Consider the following 26,716-nt stretch of genomic DNA (forward strand, 5'->3'; position numbering starts at 1 on the left):
ATTAGTGAGCAGCCATGCTTAAAACTGTGATCTGGCCCATTTCCAGAGGTAACTGTGTTGTTTTTATAAAGCCCCAAGGTAAAGATCCCCCAACACACAGACACAAGCTCTGAAACTGTTGTGCGTAATGATCAGGGCTGGGTAGACCCACTGACAGTTGCAGCTAATTGCCACAGGAGACCAGGTGGCCCTGGCAGGAGGCTCTGCATTGTTCTGTCAAGAATAGAACCTCTGAGTTAGTGGCCCTGAGCCAGAAGTGGTGCTCATTATAATGAGTGTCCCCACAAGAAATAGGATGTCACAATTTGCACCTCCCCTTCCAAAAGAAAAGGAGCGTGTAATTTGTCAGCGTTTGTTTCACGTAGTGAGTTTTTTAAGGTTGCTGTGCTCTAAAGAAGTACTTTTTTTAGTATTACCCAAGGGCTGGCCTGATAGCTCAGTGCAGAAGCTTACTTGTCACTAAGCCTAAGGACTTGAGTTTGATGCCTGGCACCCGCTGCAAGGTAAAGGGAAAGAACAAGTTGTCCTTTGACCTTCTCATGCACGTGGCAGCGCACGTGCCACCCACTCCCCGCGTAAATACATTTTAAAAATATTAACATGTTGCGCTGCGGTCGAATTACCTAGAATGCGATTAAAAATAGATTGGTGGGTCCCACTGAGGAGGGAGGCCCGAGATTACCCATCGTGAGCTCCACGCTGTGGCACATTCCTGTGCGCCTCTCATTCCTCACGGGGACAGAATAGTAATGCGAATTACTAAGTGACACAGAGAGGATGCTCACCGCACCAGCCCGACTTCCCTCCTTGTGCCAGAGTCTCTCTGGACCAGTCTGCTCCGTTTCCCCCAGTGAAAGGCCAGCAACTACCCCAAATCAGAAGCTGTAGTGGAGATCCCCTCGACTCTCACTTTCTCTTTATTTAAAAATGTATTCTGTGTGTATGTGTGTGTGTGTGCGCATGCGCGAAGTCAGAAGGGAATGTTGGATGTCCTGGTGCTAGAGGTACAGGAAGTCATAAGCCATCGCTTCTCGGCCTTTTGGCTAAGATCAAGTGTAGGAAGTCATAAGCCATGCATGGTGAGTGCTGGAAACCAAACACTAGTACTCTATAAAACAGCAGCAAGGGCCTTTAAAACGAGCCATCTCTCTCCAGCCCCCTTTCTCGTTAATGTCTTCCTTTTACTTCCCCACATTAATATGTATAAAACAATTGTGACTAGTGCATGGTAGAAGGTGACTGTATTTTAGGAGTTCAGAGAAAGGCAACCAAGAAAGGCTCACGGTGGAACTGAAGTGTGAGCTTGACCCTGACAGAAGGCTGGTCATTTGGCTAGCCAGCCGCAGTAGCCTCGTCAGCATCAGGGGAGGCAGGCCAGTGGAGACACAGACCTGAAAGAAAGGTGTGGTGCGGGTCAGAAGGGGAGACGCGAACACGCAAATCATTTATTTAATAAGACAAGGCAGGGCATTGATGGTTTTATAATGGTTGCAGGGCTTAACCATGGAGGCCACCCAGCAGGCACCGCTGGAAATTCAAACCTGGACAATCTGTCGCTAAGCTCCACGGCCTGAAATGTGTCCAATTCGCATCCTGTGTCACACTTAGGGGTTCTTACCTCAGTGTGTCCGTGGAAGTTTGGCCCCATAGCGTTCTGCTCACTTGCTTAAAATGTCAAAAGTAGAGATACTTTCACCGTCTCCATGAGCGCACAGCCGTAACTCTAATTTTCCAACTAGTCTTTGGATTTTAAGAATTACATTTGGAGATTTGGGTGCTGAGGGCGTGTGGTGCACAGGTGGAGGCCAGAGGCCAGCTTACGGGGTCTCGGGCGGGTCTCGCGGCTTCCCTGGGGTCCTCGGGTCTTCCTCCAGGACCTGTCTCCCCGCCCCACACCAGCCACTGATTACCTTGTACCATTTCAGGTCGTCGTCGCTCCATGCCCTTTTATTCTTTCCTCAGTACCTTCGCCTTATTGGATCACATAAACCTAAACTAGATTTATGCACACACCCCCCCCCCACTTAGTTTACGGGCAGTTTCTTTTGCCGGCTGTTCAAACGCACCAGAACACACAGTGACAGATGGCTTTTTCTCCCAGCGTTCCTTCCACTTGGTTCATCTCGTACGTGACTCATAGATCATCTCAGAATTACAAGAAGGATGCATTCCTCATGTGAAGAAGGAGACAGTAACACTGTTCCCTAGTTCTGTGTGGAGCCCGTGTTTCTCAGTCTTCTCAGAGAAATAGGGAGGCCAGGTTAGACCCTTTCACAGGGATCTGTGGTCTGCCACCGAGTGGTTCCCACTATCCCGTCCTCGTCTCTCTGCTTGCTCTCCTCCTTGGCCACAAAGCACACGCCCTTGTGCTCTGTGGTTTATGGGTGTTTTGTTCTTTAGTGTTGCTCATCTCCGGGAGCAAAGCTTGAGTCCAGAGGCCGATCTCAGCAGATCACAGGAACACCCACCGAGCTGCCATAGCCCCTCTCTGTGATCTCTTCCTGTTGCCACAAATCAAGCAACTGACTCACAGGGAACAAACAGAATCTTGCATTACCCTGCATTATTTATCTCGATGATTAACTTACTTTTAATAATTTTGACATTTTCAGACACGTTTGTAATACATTTTTATATTTTCCCTTTGTTCTCCCACTCCCACAGATTCCCTTCTTCTTCCTGCGTTGTGTGTGTGTGTGTGTGTGCACAAGCATGAGTGCATGCATTCATGAGTGTGCATGAATGTGCATGAGTGTTGGTGCATTCATCAGTATGTGTGCATGGGTGTTGGTGCATTCATCAGTGTGTGTGCATGGGTGTTGGTGCATTCATCGGTGTGTGTGTTTTTTAATGAGGTTAATTACTGTTCCTACTTGAGCATGGGTAAGGGGTTATTCACGAAAGCCTGGCTAACTTTCCAGAATGAAATGTTCCCCACTGCCCCGCTCTAGCTGCTTTTGTAAACTTTGGGCAGACTTAACAGTTTCTATACGTTTTTTCAGAAATTTGGAAATGCTGGCCGGAACCTTTCCCTGATCCTTTTGTTTCTCACCTTCCCACGGTGGCCTAATGTGTTCCGGACTGTGGTTTCCGGGGTCTTTATTCCAGTGTATGAGTCGTCAGCATTTAAATACCACCAAAATACCAAAGCATTCAAAATGCTCCAGTGACGTTCTCTCTGTTCATTGAAAGCGCTTCTGATCACATGCCCGGGGCCAAACAATGCTGTAAGCACTTGGATTACAGCAGTGATCGAGGCAGGCAGAAGCCCAAGCGTCCTGCATGTGCTCACCGATGAGAAAGCAGATACGCAAACATACAATTTCAGAGACTGATAAATGCTGTGGTATTAATTAGGACTCCCTAGGGGGAACAGAATGAATAGAAAGGATGTGTTTATAATTACCAAAGGAGGTTTATTGTATTGGTTTACATGATTAGAGGCAGAATGATCCCCCAGCGGCCATCTGCCTGCTGGAAAGCTGCCATTTCCAACACACTGGGGGCTTCAGAAGAAACACTACCAGTGACATCGTCCTGAGTTAAAGCTGAAGAGATTGTCTGTCTGCTGGTGGCAGAGCATCAGCCGACCCGTTGCTCAGGAAGAACACGGCTGGTATACACTAGCTAGTATTGTCCTGCCTCAACTTCAGTTGAGCCTTCAGTCTGTTGAATGACGCCGCCCACACAGATGGTGGTTCTTCCATCCACTCCAGTACTGTACCCAAGTCAACCGTCTCTCGCCCGGGGTGTGCTTTAGTAAACTCTGGGGCATCTTTCGATCCAATCTGATTGACACTCAAGACTAACCACAGCAGTTGCACAGAAGGAAATACAGTTTGTGTGGGAGATGGTGATGGGAGCGCTTAGAGACGCCTCCCAAAAGTAGGTGAGAAGGAAGGGGGCCATAAGGAGCCTGGGGTGGCTCGAGCTTCAGGCAGGGGCAGGAATATGAAGTGTGAAGGCTGTGCTCTGATTGCTACAGGAAGCCACCGAAAAGCCTAACCAGCAGAGAACTATGATTCGATGTAAAATATTGTGGTGGTTTGAATTTGCTTGGCCCATGGGAAGTGGCACTCTTAGGAGGCGTGGCCTTGTTGGAGTAGGTGTATCAGTCGGTGGGGAGGGGGTGGTTTCTGAGGTTCTTTGTTCAAGCTCTACCCACTTCAGCGGAGACCCTCCTTCTGGCTGCCTGGGGAAGTCCCCTCCTGCTTGCCTTTGTATCAAAATGTAGAACTCTTAGCTCCTCTAGCACTATGTCTACCTCCAAAAATGCCTTGTTTCCTGCCATGACAATAATGGACTAAACCTCTGAACCTATAAGCCAGCCCCAATTAAATGTTGTGCTTTATACGAGTTGCTTTGGTCATGGTGTCTGTTCACAGCAATGAACACCTTAACTAAAAGCATGTTGCGTGTGAATGTGTTAGTATTGTGTAGGTGCGTATGTGTGAGTGCAGGTGAGAAGGCCAGAAGTTGAGGTCAGGTGCTTCCTCCTTATTTTTCTGAGACAGGTTCTCTCAGTGAGCTTGAGATTCACTGCTTTGGTTAGATTGGCTGGCCAGCGAGTATCCTCCTGTTTCCACTGTAGATTTATGTTAAGTCGTTACATGATTGGTCAGGGAGAGGTAGGCGGAGAAAAGGGAGGAAATTGGGAGAGGAAGAGAGATAGAGGAAAAAAAATCAAGATGGAGCTGGAAAAAGCAGACGTGGATCCTGGTGGCCGTAACTGGCAATAGGTAGGTGGGAATCTTTGAAGGGGTTCTGTAGGTTTTCTATCGCATACAGAGGGGCAGTTTGTACCTTTGTCCCGTTTATGTAATGTTATTGTGTAGAGGGTTTGTGAACTGAGAATCTTATATAAACCCGTTTGAAAAGTTACCTGGCTTTGAAGTGATGTTTGTGACGGGCGGTGGAGGAGAGAAGACGCTGGGGCGGGAGTTCCAGCCGGGAAACAGCAGGGCAGGTGGCGTGTAGCTCATGGACCGAGTGACAGCCTGTGAGCTCAGCTCCACACTGGAGCGGCATCCGCGGAGCGCGATAAAGAGATAAAGATTTCTTATTTAATATTTACAGCATCATCCACCTTCTCAGAGGTGGGGTTACAGACAGCTTTACGCCGGTGCTAGAAATCTGAATTAAGTCTCTAAACTTGGGCAGTGAACACTTTACCCACGGATCCATTTTCCCAGTCCCTGGTGTAAGCTGTTTTTTTTTTTTTTTTTTTTTTTTAACTAAGAATACTATCTGCTATTTTTAAAGGATGCATTTATTTTTAGGTTATGTGTATGAGGGTTGCCTGCATGCATGTAAGTATACTCCGTGCATGCCGTGCCTACGAGGTCAGAAAAGGGCAGGGAATATGATCCACTGAAAATGGAATTACAGACAGTTGTGAGCAGCCTTGTGGATTCTGGGAACCAAACCTCAGGCCTCTGCAAGAGCACAGTGCTCTTAACCGCTGAGTCATCCTTCTGGCCCCCTCTTATTGATTTTGTTTTTTTTAAAAAACAGCGATATAATTCATATAACCTAATCTACCATCTTCTTTAGTTTTTTTTCTTTTGTTTGTTTGTTTGTTTGTTTTTCTCGTTGGCTTTTGTTCTAGGGTTTTACCATGGTTGCAGCCACAAACACAAATTCCGAGGCATTTCCATGAAAAACCGGGTCCCTGTTGATAGTCATTCCTCCACTTCCTTCGAGTCCCTGGCAGGCTCTAGTTACTGCCTATCTGTGTGGGTTTGCATGTCCTGAGTATTTCAGGTAAATAAAACACGGAGCCTGTTCTAGTTTGTGTCTATGTTCTGGGATAAACACTGACCAAAACCAACTTCAGGAAAGAAAAGATCTGTTTGCTCTACAGTTCACACTCCGTCATCAAGGGAAGCCAAGGCGAGAACCTGGAGGCACGAGCTGATGCAGAGACCTGGGAGGAATGCTGCTTTATTTTATGTATGTGAGGACACTGTCGCTGTCTTCAGACACGCCAGAAGAGGGTGTCAGATCCCATTACAGATGGTTGTGAGCCACCATGTGGTGGATGGGAGTTGAACTTAGGACCTCTGGAAAAGCAGACAGTACTCTTAACCACTGAGCCATCTCTCCAGCCCCCTCAGCCTGCTTTCTTACACAACTCAGGACTATCTGCTGAGGAGTGGCAGGATTCCTCGGATCTGTGCCCTCCCACATCAATTATTAATCAGGAAAATCCCCCACAGACATCCCTCAGGCCGATATGATGGAGGGAGACCCTCAACTGAGATTCCTGCTCTCCAGGTGTGTGTAGGTTGTGTCAAGCTGACAAAAAGTAACTGGCACAGCCTAGCCCTTTTCACTATGCAGAAAGTTTGGTTTCACATACATGAGTGTTTGGCCTGTATGCGTGTCTGTCTGTGCGCCACTTGCATGCCTGTGATATTAGTTCCCGTGATGAAGTTTCAGACAGTTGTGATGTTGGTGCTTGGAATCAAACCTGGATATCTCTGGAAGAGCAGACAGTGCTCTTAATCATGAAGCCATGAAACCATGTCTTCAGCCCTGGGTATAACATTTTTAAGGTGCATGTAGGTCATAACATGGAGTAATACTTTGCTCTCTTTTAAGGCAGAGTAATATTTCACTGTATGTGTATATATTAAATTTTATTTCTCCATTGATAAGCTTATGGGAAATTGGGCTGTTTCACTCCTTGGCTATTGTCAATATGACCATAAACATTCTGATATGATCTTTGTTTCTCTTTGTAAGTAGGGGTAATTAATAGATTACCTATGGTAACTGTACACTTAACTCTTTGAGCAACTGTTGGTCTCTTTTCCAAAATGGCTGCATCATTGTATATTCCCACAAACAACAGATAAAGATGCTAACATCCTGACACATTATTTTCTGGTTTTGGGACGTGTAGCCATTTCAGTGGGTTTGAAAGAGCATCCCATTGCCATCTGAGCTTACTGTCAGAGTTAGTTTGATTCAATTTCACTCAGGCTGGAGTCATCTTGGAAAAAGGAATCTCAGCTGAGGAGCCACCTCCATTAGATTGGCCTGCGGGCATGTCTGTGGAGTACTTTCTTGCTTAATGATTGACGTTGGAGGGTCCAGCCTACTGTGGGCAGTGCCAGCCCTAGGCAGCTGGACCTGGATTATATTAGAAAGATAGCTGAGCAAGCTGACAGTGACAAGCCAGCGAGCAGTGTCTCCTGTGGGCTCTGCTTCAGTTCCTGTCTTTATTTCCTGCCTTGGCTTCCTTCTGTGATTAACTGTAAACAGCAAGTAAATCTCTTCCTTCTTCAAGTTGCCTTTGGTCATGATGGTTATCACAGCAACATCAAGAACACTTGCGTTTCCCCAGTGATGCACCATGCCATCATTTCCTACGCTCAGAGGTTGTGCTGTATCATTTCTAGAAAATTCCTCATTCTGACTTAAAATTTGAAAAAAGATAATCTTTTGCTGCTGAGTTACAAAAATTCTTTTTATATTCAAGGTTCTTGGCTCTTTTCAGATGTATATATTTTAAAATTAATTTTAAAAAAAAACAGGGTTTAATGCATGTAGCTTTGGCTGTCCTCAAACTCATTATAAAGACCAGGCTGACCTTGAACTCTCAGAGCTCTACCTGCCAATGATTCCAGCATAAACCCACTCTGCCCAGTTTAAAAATAATTCTTGTAGTTTATGAGCTTATACTGGCTGGCTTTGTGTCAACATGACACAAGCTGGAGTTATCTCAGAGAAAGAAGCCTCAGTTGAGGAAATGCCTCCATGAGATCCAGCTGTAAGGGATTTTCCCAACTAGTGATCAAGCGGGGAGGGCCCCGCCCATTGTGGGTGGAGCCATCCCTGGGCTGGTAGACCTGGGTTCTATAAGAAAGCAGGCTGAGCAAGTCAGGGGAAGCAAGCCAGTAAGTAACATCCCTCCATGGCTTCTGCATCAGCTCCTGCTTCCTGACCTGCTTGAGTTCCAGTCCTGACTTCCTTTGGTGATGAACAGCAGTGTGGAAGTGTAAGCTGAATAAACCCTTTCCTCCCCAACTTGCTTTTTGGTCATGATGTTTTGTGCAGGAATAGAAACCCTGACTAAGACAGAGCTGTTGTTTAAATTTTTTTCAAAGTGTCATTTGACATTGTATAAGTTTCTTTTTCCTATTTGAAACAAAGATGTGTTATATGGTTTGGTCTCCAAACCTATCAAACGAAGGAAAGGAGTTTGATTTCTGATAGGAAATACTTTCACTTTTTCCAATAGGAAAGTCATCCTCCTGGGCGGCCTCCTGAATGCTGGGATTACAGACATGAACCACCATTACCCAAATTATGTAAATTTGTCTTAAAGATTGCTCTTGCGGATATGTAGATGAGTCACTGTTGGGTAGGGTATGGTGGCACGGAGACAGCTTAGAAACTATTGCAAAGATCCAAGCCATAGCTAGCAAAGTCTTGTGGGAGAATAGGCTGAGTTTCAATTGTGGGTAGGCAGTGTCATGTCTGAAATAATGTTGTTAGGATTCAGAGAACTGTGGTTCCCGAGAATGAAATTGTGACACAGCTCTGCCTATGCTGCTTGGCTGTGGAGTGGACATCAGTCCTAACAGCTCTGGACTTGTCCAGAAGGGAAGCAATGACATTTTCTAAGGAATTCAAACAATAAAGTATTTCAGTTTGTTTATAGGAACAGAAGAAGGAAAGAAGAAAAACAAAATACAAAAAGGTAAGGTGACTGGGTGCATTAAGGTCAGGGTCAGGGCTAGGGTCAAGGATAGGGTTAGGGTCAGGGTTAGAAATGCAGAAGTGTAGAAGGTGGCATTGGAACCAAGCCCACTTATTTAAAAGGGGAGGATTGTAAATGCTGAAGATGTTTTGGCGACCATTGGTTCAGAAGTAGCAACTGTATTAATTAAACAAAAGAAAGTGACTACGACATGCATACACAAATAAATAATATAAAAAAGACAGCTCATTGTGGAGTCAACAGTAACTGAGTTCAGGGCTCTTGCAAACTTTATTTTTCAACTGGATCAGTTATGACAACCAGGAGTAAAGTCCCTTCTCTAGATAAAGCTTACAGTCTTGAGCAATTTTCTAGCAGGAAGAGATAAAAGTGGAGCAGTGCAGAAAGACAGAGAAAATTAAGACAGATGGGGTGGAAAGGAGACTGGTTGAAGCCTCTCACCAGCTGAAAATCAAGAATTATAACATGGGGGTTGGAGAGATAGTTCAGTGGTTAAATGTTCTTCCCAAGGACCTGGGTTTTCTTTCCCAAACCCCTAAGGCAGCTCCCAAGTATCTGTAAGTTCCAGATCTGCGCCTGACACCTCTTTTGGTCTCTGTGGGTACCAGCCACTCACAGACATACATGCAAACAAAATATTCATATAAAGTAATAAAAAGAAATTAAAACAGAAAGAGGAATTGCGGCAGAATGAAGAACGTACAAGCTGCCTTCACAGAGATAGATTTCTTTTGCTTGGAGATGTTTCAAATTAACAATGTTAAAATAGAAATTGAGAAGATGGTGTCCTGGGTAAAGATGCCTTCTTCTTCGATTTTCAGCTGGATCAGACATGACAGGCAGGGGAAGTGTCTCTTCTGTAGATATAGTTTACAGCCTCAAGCAATTTTCTAGCCTGAAGAGATGGAAATGGGGCAGTGTAGAAAAATGGGGAAAATTGAGAGGAAACTGCTCTCAAGGTAGATGGAGGGAATGAATTGTCCTCTGTGCTCCACATGCTTACCATGGAACTAGTTTACACAGGCACACATGGACACGCATACAAACATAATAAAATCTAGTTAAAGAATGTGAAATGTCAGTGAGCTATGTTTAAGGCTTGAACTATATGCCTTTAGTCTTCATGAGCTGTAAACCTGCAATTTTCATGGAATTTCACAAATTACCTCATTTCCTGTAAAGTACATGTGTCAGCCATGTGAAGCTCCTTCGAGCCACAGGTCTGCCTTTTCAGATTGAAATCCCGTCCAAGGTTCCTCTGGACCCATCCTATAATCTCATAGAGAAAAATGGGATTGTACAGATGTCTCAGTAGTTAAGAGCACTAGCTACTCTTGCAAAGGACCTGGGTTCAATTTCCAGCACCCACGTGACAGCTCACAACCACCTGTGACTCTAGTTCCCCTCTGCTAGCCTCCTTGATAACTAGGCACACACACACACACACACACACACACATGCACACACATACTCACATACACACATATTCACATACATACAGATACACACTCATACTCACATACACACACATTCACATACACACACACATACACACAAACGCTCACGCACATAATGACTTACATGTAGCCAAATGAAGTACATTAAATAAATAAATAAATAAAAATTTAAAATGTTTTTTTAGCAGCTTTTTTGAGATGTTACTTAAAAACCACCAAAGCTATGCACATAGTCACTGCTAAGACGCACAATCAGGGACGGCTCTTTTGATGTGTCTTATCCTTTCCTGGAGTGTCTTTCTATTAATCTTGAGTTTAGATCTAAGTAAAATTTCCTTCAAAATAAACTCCAACTCTTCTTAACTTTTTCTAAGTCAAGTTACACTGTGTGATTGTGTGAATGGTTATTTTATTTTAGTTTATTATCTTTCTATTGTTTGCATTTATTTATTGGCTTTAAAATTTTTGCTCATATACTATATTTTGATTGTATTTCCCTTCCCCCAACTCCTCCTAGATCCCCTTTGTCTCCCCACCCAATTTCAAGTTCCTTATCTTTCAAAAAAATTCAAAATAAACAAACATAAAGATAAAAAAAATACTAAACAGAAAATAAAACAAAAGCACACAAAAAGAGTACAGTGCTTGTTGGGTTGGCCCATTACTCCTAAACCTAAGGTTTGTCCTAGAGTGTGGTTCATGTGCCTAATATCGTTTCATTTGAGAAAACTGGTTTTTCTCTCTCCCAGCTACTTACAGCTGTCAGCCCCAATTCCACCAACAGATATGTACATACATGCTAGAGCAGGGTTTCAGATTATCAATGCAGAGACTGGACATCAGAGAACTGCTCCAGACTGGCTGGCATCACTGAGAGATTAATCAAAGCTCCTTCCTTAGTCTGACATCTTTCCATCTAGTACCATTTAATTATTGTCAGTGACATTCTGCTTTAGATAATGCTATTTGTTTGTGGCCTAGATGCGGTGGGTTTGGTTCAAGGCTCTGATAATCTTTAGTGCACTGTAAAATCTTCAAACAGAAGAAAATGAAGAGGGATTCGTCATCCAAAACCCTTCAGGACTTTGATCCGTGCTACTGAAGACAGGGGAGGCTGAGGCTGCCCAGCTACTGCCCAGATACTGCTCAGCTCAACCTACAGCCAAACCCTTGCAGCTGAGACTTGGCAGAACAAGAAACCAAGATGGATAACGTTTGATCAACTCCAGTTTCTTTGAATTTCCAAGCCCCAAGCACACAGGAATGAGATTTTTGGACTTTGATTCTGTTGACCTCTGAAATGTTTGGATTGATTTGCATACAGCTTTAATTTTTAACTTTAGTTTCCTTCCAGGGAAACACATTCAGGAAGGCAGCTAGCATTTCTGTCTGGAGCTTTGTGTGTTGCCGGCATTGTCATGATTAGTGTATTTTTGTTATGTTCATCTCAGTGCTGGGGTTTGATGAGCTACACCAGACAATGTGTGTGGGTACAATGGGCCAGGGGTACTGCAGAAGAAGTTCGAGTTTGGGATGAAGGTTTTAGAATTAATTTAATACATTATTCTGACCCATTTTAGTGTCTGCTCTTTAATAAATGCCAGCCAGCAACATCCCAGAAGAGTCAGTTGAGAGAAGGTGGGGTGAGGAATGTTTGAGGAGACTTTTAATCATGTCTCCGGAAGAGAGCAGCCATACTGCTGGTTAATGGTCAGACCTAATGCAATAAAAGAACAAATTTTGCCTGTGACTTGCTGGGACAAAATCTGCCACCTTTTTATTCACAGTCCCCTTCTCAGAGTGTGTCAGACTGATGGCAGAGCAGGCAGTACTGGGGAATGTCACTATGATGTCACCATGCTGTTCCCATTCACTGTTCATCTCTACCCACACACCACTGCATGCCAAGACGTGCATTTGGCCCTGTTCCTATGTTGTGAAATATCGAAGGAGCAACTCTCTGTCTACTTGGCTGTACAGAGATGCCCAAGGTGGCCCACGCTGTGGGTATTCGGAAGTATGATGCATTGTTCCCTTCAGGTAGAATATATGGATAGCAGCTCTGTTTTCAGGTAATGTGTGGTAAAGGTAACATTTGATTTCCGTTCACCTTTTTGTTTGTTCTCAGTTGGTTCTTAACTTGGAGTGGGGACATAAGGATCACAGATTGGGCTTTCTAACTTTACTATTTATTAATATTCATCATCATCATCATCATTAGGGTCTCATGTAGGTCATGTTAAGAACTGCCTATTTAGACAAGGCTAGCCTTGAACTCGTGAGTGTGAGATTTGAAGGGAAAATGGCAAAGTAAAAGACAATTCCAAGCTTTTCCTTGAGAGTCAGTGATGCAGGAGCCCTGATTCTGAGGGTAGAGATGCAGCCTAGGTGAGGATGACTGCCTTGGAGGAGTCTATGTCCTGGTGGATGGTTTACTGGGGGTGGGATAGCCAGGGAGAGTCAGGCAGAGTTCACTGATGAGAGTGGATGTAGAATGCTACTTATAGTAAGGGGCTTGGCCACCAGGAGGCAGCTTATTGAAAGTCCCTGAGCAGAGGGATATACTTAGGGTAGATAGACAGCAAGTCAGGAGCGGTGCTGGGGTTCCCAGTGTATGGATTTGCTCATATAAAGGTCAATTCCATAAATGTGTTCATTTTTCTAGATCCTGCCATCTTCAGTAAGACAGCTCTAACCTCAGTGTAGGCACACAGGTTACAGGAAGGAGAAATGACCAGGTGAGTTTACCTACAGCCCAGGTCTGGTTGTGAGGCGGTAGAGCAGGAGCTAGGATGGTCCTTGGGGCGAGGTGGCTTTGATTTTAGGCAGGAGAAGCGGAATCAGGGATTGGCAAACTTCCTATGAGGAAGCAGCCCACAGGGTCGCTATTGCAACAATGCAACTTTGCTTTGAACAGTTGTGACCTGGGGAAACTTTGCTTAGGAAACAGACAAAGGGCTGGGTTTGGATCATAGGCCAGAGCCATTGTGTTGACCTGTGGCAACTGCCTGTGGGTGAGGCTGTCTTTCTTTACCCCTCAGTGCTGTACAATGCCCGGTTATAAGACTACTTAACAAAGGAGGCCCAAGGTTGAGGGGAAAGTGGTGGTAATTGGTGTGCAGGTCAGAGGGGCAGGAAGAATATGACTTGTATGCTCTCAACAACCCACAGAGTGCTGGCAGTGCAGATGAGCTCTCTAGGGCAAGACGTTTTCAGTGCTCTTGCCAAAGCAGGGAGGACAGAAAAGAAAGAGAAAAGAAAATGGTCTAGGCCACGTCTTCCTGCTACATTAGCATTGCAGGCCCATGATAAAAAAAAAAAAAAACTACTGTCAAAAGACTAGAGTCTGTCTCTGGGGAAAGATATACCTCTGGCCACCCCTAAAGAGTCAATCAGCAGCCCAAGGATCACCCTCAGGAAGGCAGGTTCACTTTAAACAATGCTAAAAATAATATTAAATAGCAAATAGTATTAAATAGAAAAGATAGGAGGAATAATTATCCCTTTAATGAGATGGCATACTTTTCCTTCCCAGAATTCCTCACTGCCCTAGCACAGTTCCTACAGGCTTCCATGGGGTTCTTTTGGGTCTACCTGATGTTCATAGGGCTCATCAGAAAAGGTATAATTTTTTCTTTTTCTTCTCTCTTCTCTTCTGTCTCCCGTTGGGTGCTGGCCAGAGCATAAGCTTTTGTCTTCTGGTACTTCAAGCTCGAATCAGTCTTTCTGTAAGGCTCTCCTCCCGACCTGTGGGGTGTGCCTAGTCTGTGTGGCTGATCTCTATGCCTAACACAAACTGATACGATGGCTCTTTCTCTCTTAGGCTCCAGTCTATGAACCTATAACAAGTTCTGTAAAACACACCCTCCGTGTTCCATGAACTTTGCTTTGGAATTTGTAAGACAAGCCACTGGCTTGTGTCACCTTTGGTGACCACTGAGTTTCTGGGACCCTAGATCTTTGAGAAAGGCTCCAAAGGCACCTGGATATTCCTCTGTCACTTCTGGCCACTTACCTCCCTCCACGATACAGACTTCCCATCTCCTCTTCCTCACGGATAGGAGTAAGACTGAAGAAAGAGAATTTGTAATGCCCCCCCCCCTTTTTTTTAAAGCTCATACTAGGCCGTAGGAAGGGGCTGGTGATTGCTATGCTCTGGACTGGGAAGGTGGGCACACAGATTCGAGGTGGAGTAACTGATTGCTTAGGCAGACTAGAGTGGAAGGAAAAGGTGGGACGAGAGGAGGGAGCTACAGAACAGTCTACTGCTGAGGGGACACCTAGGAGACATCACCGTTCTCAGTGTGGCCTCCGCTCATAAATAGCCTAGAGATGGGGCGGTTTGATAGGGCAATAGTGCACGTTTGTCTATCGCTGGGTCCACAGTTTGCAGTCCCTTTCTGGGAATAGTTTATTAAGAGTTCCTTGATGAGTCCGGAGAGACTCTGAGGTTAAGAGCACTTGTTACTTTCCCAAGGGACCTGGATTAGTGCTCAGCATCCACATGGTGGCTCATAGCCAGCTGTTACTCCACAGGCACAGAGGTGGTACACACACTTACACCCAGGCAAATGTGGGATATTTATCTTCCAAGTATAAAACCACAACACTAGGAAGGGCCATATGACAGCATTTGACCAGCCTTTCTCCTTTAGAAAAGTTCATCTTTCTTAAGAACATACCTGGCAAAAAGACAGGCATCATTTCAATAATCAAATTAACTATTTATTTATGGCTTTTCAAGACAGGGTTTCTCTGTAGCCCTGGCTGTCCTAGAACTCACTCTGTAGACCAGGCTGGCCTTGAACTCAGAGATCTTCCTGCCTCTGCCCCCCAAGTGCTGGAATTAAAGGTGTGCACCTCCATTGCCAGCCTCGAGTTTCAGTATTCTTTTATTCTGGAAGCTTGGAAGAACTTTACATGTGCAAGGGCTCCGATACTACTGTTCTCTCTTATTGAACCATCTGCGCTATGACACAAACAAACCCAGCTGTTCTAAGAACTCCTTACAGCTATTTTGATTCGCATGCAAATTTCCCACATAGCCATGTGTGTTTGAAAACTTGGTTGCTAGCTGGTGGTGCTGTTTTAGAAGCTTGGTGACTTTTAGGAGGCGGAGCCTCACTAGTGGGAGTGGCCCACTGAGCCCTGATCTTCAGATCTCATAGATCTGCTTCCTGAATGCAGATGTAACTTGACCCACTACAGGAAAACCTGCGGTTATCTGCCTTCCCCATCACTGTGGGCTCTGCCCTTCTTTCAGCTGTGACCCAGAGCAAACCCTCCTTTGCAGAAGTTGCTTTTGTCGGGTGTTTTGCAAACACTGACACATAGCTGAGGCACCGTTGTTGTCTTTGTGTCTTGGTGGGCACCAGCAATCCCAGTAAAAGGCTGTCTGGTGCGGCGTGAAAGCTGCCACACCCCACTGCTGACCCGGAGAACAGAACGTCTGAACGAACGGCATGAACGAACGTCTGAAAACCTGCATGCATTTTCAGGTGGTTTCCGATCATTTATCCGGGCATTTGAACATCGAGGTTGTGCTAACCACGGAACTGTGAGGATGGTTCCTTCCGCCATTGTTGGCCTAGTGATTGGGTTCGTCCTCTGCAGACAGCGTGGCGTGGATTATAATGGACAAATAGAGAGTAACCTTTTCAGTAACCATTGCAGGTGAGAGAATTTTCCACACAATGAAAGAAAGAACGGTGAATGTTACGTGTATATCTCCTGTAGTTTTATCAGAAACAATTTTATGTTTAATTTTCATTTCTTTCTTTCTTTGTGGGTGGCAGGGAGAGGCGATGTGCACACGTGGAAATCAAAGGACATCTTTCACTAGTCAGCTCTCTCCGGCTACCTGAGTTCTGGACATGCGCTTGGTCATCAGGCTTGGCAGCAAGAACCTTTTCACACTGAGCTGTCTCTCCGGCTCCAATTTCAACAAATTCTGCTACTTTTCTCTGCAGACAATTCTATATTATTTTTTATTTCTAAACTTCGAGGAGACTAGAAGTTTTTATATTGCATCTTTTTGTTGAGGGGTGACTTTATTGAAACTAATATGTGGTATCATGAATTATTTTTTAAGTGGGAGAACTAAAATGCATTAACTTATTTCTTGCTTTGCTTAGGGACAGTTTCATGTGGCCTCCAATTTTCTTTTTAAGTAAGGGTGACCTTAAATTACTGACCCCCTCTTACTCCATCCTCCCAGTGGCTGGAATTGCAGGCTGGACCACCTGCCTGCGACTTTTGTTTTTTAAAGATTTGTTTTTCAATGTGTGTGTGTGAGCACACATATGCATATGTATGTATGCATGCATGCATGTATCTATGTATCTATGTATGTATATATGAATGCAAGTGCTCTCAAAGGTCAGAAGAGAGAGTCTGATCCCGGGAGCTGGTGTTCCACGTGATTGTGAACTATACAGTATGGGTGCTGGGATCTGAACTCTGGTCCTCTGGAAAAGCAGTATGTGCTTTTAACTACCGACACATTTCTCCAGCTCCAACGCTCCACATTTTAGGTTCTCCTTGGTGTTGGTCAGACAGTAGTGAACTGTAACAGAACAAACCAACCCTTAGGTCTCATTGCTTCTCTAACGTTCTTGTCTGCCTGATGTATGTGTTTGCACCGGTGTGGGACTCTCCGCCTCTCTCTGGGACCTGAATTGAGCCATCTGATGATATAAAGTTATATATATTCATTCTCTGGAAGGTCAGGTCAGGCCAGCATGGTGGCTCCAGCAGAAGAGAGAACTGAAATACTTTGTCTCGAATGTGAATTTCAGGACATCTATTCAACCAGAGGTTTTTTTATTCTGTCTCACTGTCCCGAAGTTAAGAGACGCCATGGTCTCAGTACCAGCGAACCTGGAAGCTTCTCGGTCGAATCATTTGCTCTTTAACTATGTCACCGACCCATTTCACCGACCTCCCTCGGCCCCACTGCCGATGTCTTCCAGCACTTGGCGACTAAACCTCAACCGCAGCGGGCAAATGGGAGAGGACTCAACAGGGGTTAGAAAGCTCAGGTGACTGCCCACCACACACCACAGCTCCCACAATGTCACACAGCCCATCACCTGCCTCGTGACAAAGCTGGTGCTCACCCTTGAATCTCTAGAGCGGTGAGCTACATAAACACTTATATCATAAATTTAACTGCCTCAGGTTTTCGTTGTTGTTACAGTAATGAATTAAGAATTGGTGTTGTAGGGTTTCATAAGGTTTCACATTCAGTGGTTCAGTTTCTACCAGGACCTAGAACCTCCTCAGGAGTAGATTCTTACCTGGCTGAGTAACTGCTAACTGAGTTGCCACAGTCTGACTATAAAATCTTAAGGATTTTGTGCTTGGTTTTGCTGCTGGTGCTCACTAGGATTGAATGTCTGTCTGCCACAGATACTTCCAGTGCTGCTGTGTCCACAGCTCATAATGCCCGGTGGCTCAGCCGCTGAAACCGGAACTTGGATCTGCTTCATTGCCTTTTCATGATGATTCATACTAAAACCGGCCTTTATAGACATAGAAGAGTGTATCAGGAATGGCGGGGCCACCTCTATGTAAACGTTGGGGTCCTAGTAGCTGCAAAAGCATCTCCTATAGGAGAACCCAAGTGAGGACTGCCTGAGAGACCAGGGGTTGTTGATGCAGGCAATGCCAGCCAATCGGGAACTGCTGTTTAGAACAGATGCTTTCTTGGGACCAATGGGGCGTGGGTGAAGGGTGTGAGCCGAGCTTGCAGCTGCGTTCGTTCGGATGAGCTCGCTGTGGCGTGTACCACCACTTTCCAGAAGATAAATTTCAGTTTTTAAAGTAGAGAGAGAGAGAGGGAGGGAGGGAGGGAGGGACGGAGGGAGGGAGGGAAGGGAAGGAAGGAAGGAAGGAAGGAAGGAAGGAAGAAAGAAAGAAAGAAGGAAGGAAAGAAGGAAAGAAAGAAGCTCAGGTGATAATTGGGAAGGTTCTAGACGGAACCACCGGCACCCCCAAGCAAGCTTCCTTTGTAGCAGTACAGAAGCTGCCACGCCCATTGGTGACCCCTGAACCAAGCACTGAACCATATACTTCAGCCAAGGGAGCTGTGCCATGGTTTCTACTCTTCAGGTAGTTTGCGGCCAGGTGCAGCAGAGTCTTGGAAGCGTATAGGTGCTAATAAAGGCCAGTCGGGACTTAAAAAGTTGGGGACTGTTAAGTTTTTAAATTTATTTTGGGAAGTCAAGCTACTGTCAAAATGTCACGTGATCTTTCAGAAGATGGAGAGCACCATGAAAAAACAGCTGTCATGATGCCTTTGTTCCAGTTTCATTTCTGTTGCTGGGATAAAACATCTTAGGGAGGGGGGTCATTTGATTACAGTTACAAGTTACATTTGATCACTTTGTGTAAGTCATGGTACATACATAGTCCAGAGCAAAGTGGGAAGCCCGTGTCTTTGCCTGCCTGCTTGCTTGCTCTTAGCTAGTTTTCTTTCTCTTGTACTGTTTATGATCTCTGTCTGGAGAATGGTACAACCAACAACGGGCTGGGATTGGTGACGTCAGTTAACAATGATGGCTTCCCCTGTAGAAACTCATGACCTAGCCGACCTGACCCAGATAACTCCTGGTGAAGCCTCTTTCCTGAGGTGATTCTGTGCTGTATCAAGTTAAAACTAACCAGTGTAACACTCTTTCGTAGAACTAATTTTACTTTTACTCATAAACGTCTTCTCTGTTAAGAAAGAATGCCCTAGAGTAAGAGGGGGAGGCACTTACATTGTCAACTAAAACATCCGGACGAAAGCAACTTAAGGAGGAAAGGGCTTACTTTGGCGCACAGTCAATCACAGCAGGGAAACCACAGTGGCGGGATCTTGAAGCTGCTGGTCATAGTGCATCTGCAGTCAGAAAGAAGCTGGCAATGAACACTTGTGCTTAGCTCACGTCTTCCTTTATCTGATCCAGGATCCTAGGGAATATTGTCACCCACAGTGGGCGTGTCCTCCCCCTCACTTAACTTAATTCAGACAGCCCTCCATAGGCATGTCCGACGTCTGTCTCCTAGCTCTCATAAAGTTATTAGATAGCATCCTCACTCAGCTACTATTATTATTTGGGTATCTTTTCTGTTTTCTATGATAATATTTTTGTTAATTATTAGAGGACTTAAATATAATGCACTTTGGTCACTTGTATATTTTCTTTTGTTCCATTATCTGTGCAAAAATTTTTATATAAAGTTATTAAAATATATATTTTCTAGTAATTTGTTAGAATTTAACCATTTTCTCTGTTGTTGCATTTGAATTTCAGTATTTGGGCAGTGTTGTAACAGTTGGGATAGTTATAGTTACTATGTAAGTCAGTAGGTATAACCTCTCTGATTAGAAATATAATTTTTACTTTCATTTATTTTGTAATTCACTCAACATTTTATAATTACCTTATTTTCCAGTTTTTCTTAGAATATGTGGCTTTCTAAGAAACACGAATCAACACTCACTGTAATATTCAGGATGATCACTGTGTAAGAACCAAAACATAATCTTTATATTCCACTCACAAGCTGAAGTATAGTTTCTGATCATAATATGAAACAGACAGTAAAATCTAATTTTGTCAACTAATACCAAAAGAGAAAGAAAGAAAAAGGAGAAAAACGTTGCAAAAAATTCATTCGTTGGAAATGTCTGTTATGAGCATCCTCCTAGGTCAAATAACTCCCCTAGGTTCTCTGAGAATGCTAACATGTACACCATGATTTCACAAGAAAAATTTCCAAAATCTCATCCCATTTTTTTTCTGTAAAAAAATAGTTTTTTTTTGACTTAAGTTTTATTCAAAAGTATTAGAAAACATTATATTAGGGAGTCATGGAGGCTGATCAGAGTAATATGTTATCTTGTTGATAGACAAAGAAACTGAAACTCAAGGGTTAAATAATTTGCTGAAAGCCATAGCATTAACAAGGAGGAGGCCCAGTTTCCCAACGGAGGTCTAGCTAATTCAAGAGTCTAATTTTATCCACCACAGCCTGTTTCATAGACTTCTCTGTGCTTCTAATATTGATTTTTCCCTCTTACCATGACAACTATATCTTATCTGAGATCATTTAACAAACCCTGCAATTACATATTGGGTGTGGCCAACTAGTAAAATCCTGTAGGGAGCTGATCTTTCAAGTAATTAAAACACTTTAATTAAATTGTTTGGATTTTTACGCAGAGCTTTCTTTTTAGGCTCCATTAGTGAAAAGCATCTCACTAAAATGAGAGCGGCACAGGAAAGATTATCATTATTTAGGACATAGCTAGTTTCCACTGTTTTACTCTTTCCCATGCCCTCTGCAGACTGAGATACAGAAGAACTCTCTTCCCCCTGGAAGCCCAACTGCTCCCGTGAATAAAAGCTTTCTTCAGGAAATTCTCAAATGGACCTCGAAGTAGTTTTTGTTTCTTTCAATGATATCTCATTTTAAATCATAATGTAGCACACAAACTAACAAGCACATTGGCTTTCTAATTATAAAAAGATGATTATTTTATGATTATTTTCCAGAAGATTCTTTGCATGCCTAGCAGAGACCAGCATTTCCAGAAGAGCAGAGCAGGGTGGAGGTGCCTTAGTATAGTTGGCTGCTGTAACTGCAAACACAGCCAGGGAAAACTTGTATAATCTTAGGCCATTAAGCCAGAAACTTTGTTCTATGGTCGCTATAATGTTTAACAAGTGTACTGATTCCATATTTTTTCTCTACTGACCCTAATAATACAGAATACATAGCTTCACACAAGCACCATGCCATAAATACACATGTACCATATTACTCTAATAATAAATTGAAAACTTTTAAATAGAGACACACGTTGTTCTTGCCTATTGTACAACCCACCTTGCTTTCCCCTCAGACTTGTAATGAACTTGACTCCAGGTAAGACACATGGAGAAGCGGTAGCTCTCTCCCCGTAAGCTGGTGCTCTGGCCAACTTCTGTAGATTGTCCTGAAGCTGTTTGTATTTTAATGTTAATTCCACGTCCCCAAGAAGGGCTGCCTAGTCACGTGACTCCAACTGAACCTTCCCATTTTAATTAGTAAAATAAAGGAAAGCCAGTGATTGGGCGGGTCTCGGGAGGTAGAGAGGGCTGAGAGGTCTGAGGAAGGAGGTTAGGGCTTGGCAAGATGGAGGTTCCCAAGGACCAGCTAGACCCAGGTGATATTAATTGGCGTTAAATAGCTTTTAACATTAAGGAGTTTATAGGTCTAATATCTCATATAGAAGGGCAGTTTGTGTCTTTGTCTATTTGATGTAATTTTGTTGTGTAGAGGGTTTGTGGATTGAGAGTTGAATATACAAACCTGTATGAAAAGCTATTGGGCTGTGGAGTTGTATTTCTGTGGGATTTTGGGGTAGATAAATACCCCGGCACAGAGGCAGAGAACAGGCGGTAGAAAACCACCAGGGAAGGGAGCTGCATGGACGAGTTGGACCGTGGTGGCGGCTCAGACCAGGCCCCAGAGGTGCAAGTGGTTCTGTGTCAGGGTTGGACCTGAGGAGTGAGACCTCAGGGCCGATAAAGAGATAAACCAATTATTATTTTTTAATATTTGCTTTAACAGACTTCAAGGCAAACCCAGTGGAACATGATTCCTTGTACTGAGTCAATACCTTTTGATTTATTTCTCTGTCCACTCCTGGCAAGAACGGCTTCTATCTTTTAGCGTTCCTGGTGACTAAGCCAAATTTGCCTTTGGTTTGTATGAATAACTATGCAGGTAAAAGGAGCCCATAAACCTTTGCTATGTGGCCAATAAATAAGATTTTACAATTCCATATTTGATTTCTTAATGCTCTGAATTTGGAGTTGAAACACAGACTCTCCGGTGTCATGTGAATGAAAGGCCAACTTTGTTTAGAATTCTCTGTCAAGTCAAAATGTAATGTGACAAGCATTTTGAAAGCTCTGAAGGAAATGCAACAGTAACAGAATCTACTCAAGAAGCTGTGTCCTGTGTCAGGACACTCATCGACAATCATTTACAATCAGAAAAGGAAAATTCCAGTAATAGAAGCATTTTATTAGGTAAAGTTTGAATAAACAGCCTGATTAATTTATGGTAATTTTACAGATGGGACATCTATTATCATCTCTGAAATATAATTTAGGAACTCCAGGAGACTTATTTTATGTGTCAAAGAATGGCAGTCTCCCCTGAGGCAGGTTTGTTCTGAACTGTCCTTTATGTGTATTGATTGATTGATTGATATGTAGCTATGGCTGGCCTAGAACTCTATGCAGTCCTCCTGCATCAGCCTTCTGCTTACTGAATTGCAGTTGTGAGTTCATAACTGGGTGGATTTTGTTTTAAATTTTATTTTATCAAGGCTAGAGAGGTTAAGAGTATGTGCTGCTCTTGCAGAGAATCCAAGTTGGATTCTCATCACCCTTCCAAGTGGCACACACACACACACACACACACACACACAGACACATATACACACACATCCACACACACACATATACATACACACACACATTGTTAATGTAATACAATTATTTCTTCTTGTATTATAATCTTTTTCCTACCCGCTCACAGGTATGGGGTAGGATTGTGAATGGGTCATATGCTACATTCATGACTAAATTATATGACAAAGGTGTGGGGGGGAGTTGAAGATGTAAAGTCTTACACCTGGTAACTTTGCGTCAAACAAAAGGAAAATTATCTGGATGGGCCTGCTTTAACCAGGTGACTTCCACCATGAGGGACTGGGGTACTCTGAAGAGGGAGATCCACGGGAGGTTTTCTGTTGGTCTGAGGGAAAGGTGGAATCCTCATAAGCTGTCTGTGTCGAGCGAGGCAGCCTCACAGCCTCTTCAGCATGAGCTGAAGCCTCTGCCTGTGACCCTAAGAAACTGAATTCTGCCAACAACGTAAATGCAATCAGAGAGAATCACAGCCTGGCAGAGCCCCAACTTTCATGCTGGAGACTGGGCCGGGTACTCGGCTGAGTTGTTTGTGGACCTCCACCCAATTCAGAGAAACTGAGCGCACACGCTCTGTCTTATTTGTACCTTGCTTTTCCGGTATAGCAGCAAGCGCCTTAGAAATCTCAGCATTTGACATCTTTAATGCTTGAAAATCCTTATCTTTAATTGCAGAAAGTTTCAAGGATCTAGGAACATGTCTTACTACGTAGCCCTATCGTTCTGCAGGCTCACCTGAGACCACTGGAAAATACAGGTATTTACCTTACAGTTCACGACACTGGCAAAATCACAGTCATGACGTAGGGATAAAAATAATTTCATGGCTGGGGATCAGCATGTGAAGAACTGTCTTGAAGGGTCCAGGAATGTTGAGAAACACTGAACTAGTTATGGCTAGTTTGATGTTCTAAGGCACAAAACCAACAATCCTGCCATGATTTTACTCAGTAAGTTTGCTAAGATCTAGTCACATTCACCATGTTGCCTACCATTCCTTCCCTCCCACACCCTGAGCTTTGAATATTTATCATTCTTCTATTTATCAGTCTTCTTTATGTTATTTTTATTTTACTTATTTTAATTTAATTTTATTATTTTTTATTTATTTTAATTTAATTTTTAAAAATTATTTTTCTGGGTTATAGGTGTTTCATCTGTAGGCATGTCTGTGAACCACTTCATGCCTACTGTCTAGGGAGGCCAGAAGACGGTTATCAGATCCCCTGGGACTGTGGTTCCACCTGGATGAGGACTAGGAACTGAACCCCGGTCCTCTAGAAGAGTAACAAGTGCCCTTGACCACTGAGCCATCTCTTTATCCCCTATTTAACGTTCTCTTTTATTATTCCTGTGCTTGTGTGGGATGAATGTGGCTGCATGTGCCACACAGTTCACTGCAGAGCTCTCAGGGCTGACTGTGGAGTTGGTCTCTCCTGCTGCCTTCATGGGTGTCATTGGGTTTGTACGTCAACACTTTCCTGCTGAGCCGGCTCTCTTGGCCGTTGTAATAATAATAATTCATTTGTAACAATAACACTGTTTAAATGACTTGCAAGGACATTTTCTGAAAGGTGACTATGGGCTCTCCTGAGGAGGGACAAGCCAACTCACCTTTGCCCTGAGCCTCTAGGAGGCAAGACCACAGTGTCCATCGTCTGACCCTGGCCGTACCGAGACAGATGCCACTGGAGGGTCCCCAGACTGTGTTCTGAGCTCTTCTGGAATATTTGTAGCAAAACAGGGGAAGGAATCCTGAGACTGACTGCTACTCTTTAGCTGTGAACTTGGAAGAGAGAAGGGGAGTTGCTGACTCAGCCTGTCTCCTCAGCTGAGAAAAGCAACAATTTTTCCTCTTCTGCACTACTCTCTTGTGCTGTGATTCCCCCTCCTGACCCCCAGTTCCTGGTCCAGGACGTGGTTGTTTCCACAACAAGCAACAGAACAACCAAGTCAACCAGTGCATGTTTTGAAATAGCTTTGTATAATTCCTGCACAAACCTTGGACTCAAAGACTGGATTATTGAGGATCAAGAGCTAAAATTAGGGGCCAGCATGATGGCTCTGGGGGGTAAATTCAGTGCTGCCAACCTGAGTTTAGTTCCCAGAACCCAGAAGCAGTGGGAAGGAGAGAACCGACTCCTAAACTTGTACAAATGTGCTTAAATTAATGCCATAAACATTTTATTTCAGGAGAATGTACGAATTTCCTTTCCTGTGATAGTCTCCTGGGTTTGCTGAAACAGAAACACCACAGATTGGGCAGCTTCAATGGCAGAAATGAAATTCCTCATGCTTTTTGAAGTCTGAGAATCCAAGATCAAGGTGTCTGCCGGGATGGTTTCTGGTGAGGTCTTGCTTCCTGGTGTGCAGACTAGGGGCTGTGAATTGTGTGATAATTAATCTTGCTTGTCAACCTGATGTGATTGACAGTCTCCACGGAAACATACAGCTCTAAGTGTTTCTAGGGGGGAGGTTCGCAGCAGTGTCTAACTGGGGAGGGAGGCCTGCTGTGAATTTGGGCAGCTCCAGGCTATGGGCTGAGGTCAGTCTGAACAAAGGGGAGAAGGACAGTTCCCTCAGACCCAGTGCACTGCCCTAGGTGCCTTGCTCCTCCCCTGCCGTTTCCATCCCACACCCTGGGATTGTTCCTCTGTGAGCACTCTGGAGATGGGGAAAGGTAAGGAGCCCATTTGTATAAAGCTGGGAAACTGCTACATTTCAATGTCCTAAAGTTAGGAACAGTCCATGCAACAGACAAGCTTCTCCGCATCTTCATGTGATCTGGTTCACTGTTCCTCTCAGACTCTTACCCTTCCTGAACTCCTGGGTTCCCAGGCTGGTTGTCTGCTTTCAGGCACGGTCCTTACTAACAATCCGAGGCTGGCATTCCTGGGAAGGAACATTTAAATAGTGCTCTTCTCTCTCTCTGTCTTTGTCTCTCTCCCTCTCTCCTCTGTGTGTGTGTTTCTGTCTGTATTTTCCTCTCCTTTTCTGTGTTTGTCTCTGTCTTTTTGTGCCTCTGTCTCTGTGTGAATGTGTGTGTGAATGTGTGTGTCTGTCTCTCTCTCTCTCTCTGTGCCTCTGTTTCTGCTTCTTTCTATGTCTGTTTTTGTGTATGCCTCTCTCTGTGTGAATGTGTGTATGTGTGCCTATCTGTGAGTGTGTCTATCTGTCCCTGTCTCTTTGTGCCTGTCTCTGTTTGTCTGTCTATCTCTGTTTATCTGTCTTTGTTGCTCTGTGCCTCTGTGTGTGTGTGTGTGTGTGTGTGTGTGTGTGTGCATCTGTCTGTCTGTCTGTCTTTTTATATGTTGCTCATTTTCATTGTTTTGTGGCTTTACATTTATTCTTGGTTGTGCTTGTCTTACGTTGGAGATTCTCAGGACATTAATGAAGACACCTGGAATGATGGCTCAGCAAAAGAGGGCCATCTCCAGGATGTCGTGTGTTTTGGGAGAACCGTAACCACATCAGCTAAAGACCTGGAGCTGAGTAAAATTCTGGGTGTTTCTGTGACTGAGTTCAGGTAAGAATCTACCTGCTCTTAAAGACTCGATGGGACCAAAAGCAATCTTAAGATAAACTATATGAAATTAAACTGTAAAATCTGCAGAGAGAACCAAATAAATAAAATTATAAAACATCCAGAGTGTTGAAATAAGCAGTCTCATAGTTTATATGTAAGGAGATGGGGCTTAGCACGCTCTTGTACTCCATGGTACTGCAACAGCTTTTCTCCTGAAGACCAGCACATGGGCTCGGTATAAAACAAACTCCCTGTCCTAAGAAATCCACTCAAAGAATGTGATGGGAAGGCAGCCTTTTATTATTTTATGTTGTATAGAATATTATATAAATATATAATTAAATATTATATAATTAAAATGTTACATAATTATATAATTAAATGTGTGTGTGTGTGTGTGTGTGTGTGTGTGTGTGTGTGTGATATATCTGTTTCTGATGTTGAATCTCCATTACATTCTATAAACACTTGAGAAATGCCCTTCCCAGACCACTAAACTTGAAAATGCCGTGGTAACATTTTATGGGTG

General features: G+C 43.9%; 1 long non-coding RNA gene across 1 annotated transcript; it reads left to right on the forward strand.

Annotated features, from left to right (window-relative positions):
* The first annotated feature begins 4,687 nt into the window (after positions 1–4,687).
* On the forward strand, positions 4,688–26,461 carry LOC308420503. The gene is made up of 3 exons (XR_013975033.1): positions 4,688–4,739; positions 23,337–23,418; positions 24,855–26,461. It is a non-coding gene; the product is annotated as an uncharacterized lncRNA (long non-coding RNA).
* Positions 26,462–26,716: the final 255 nt, after the last annotated feature.

Source organism: Micromys minutus, assembly GCF_963924665.1.
Source record: "Micromys minutus genome assembly, chromosome: 4".
In the NCBI taxonomy this organism is placed as follows: Eukaryota; Metazoa; Chordata; class Mammalia; order Rodentia; family Muridae; genus Micromys; species Micromys minutus.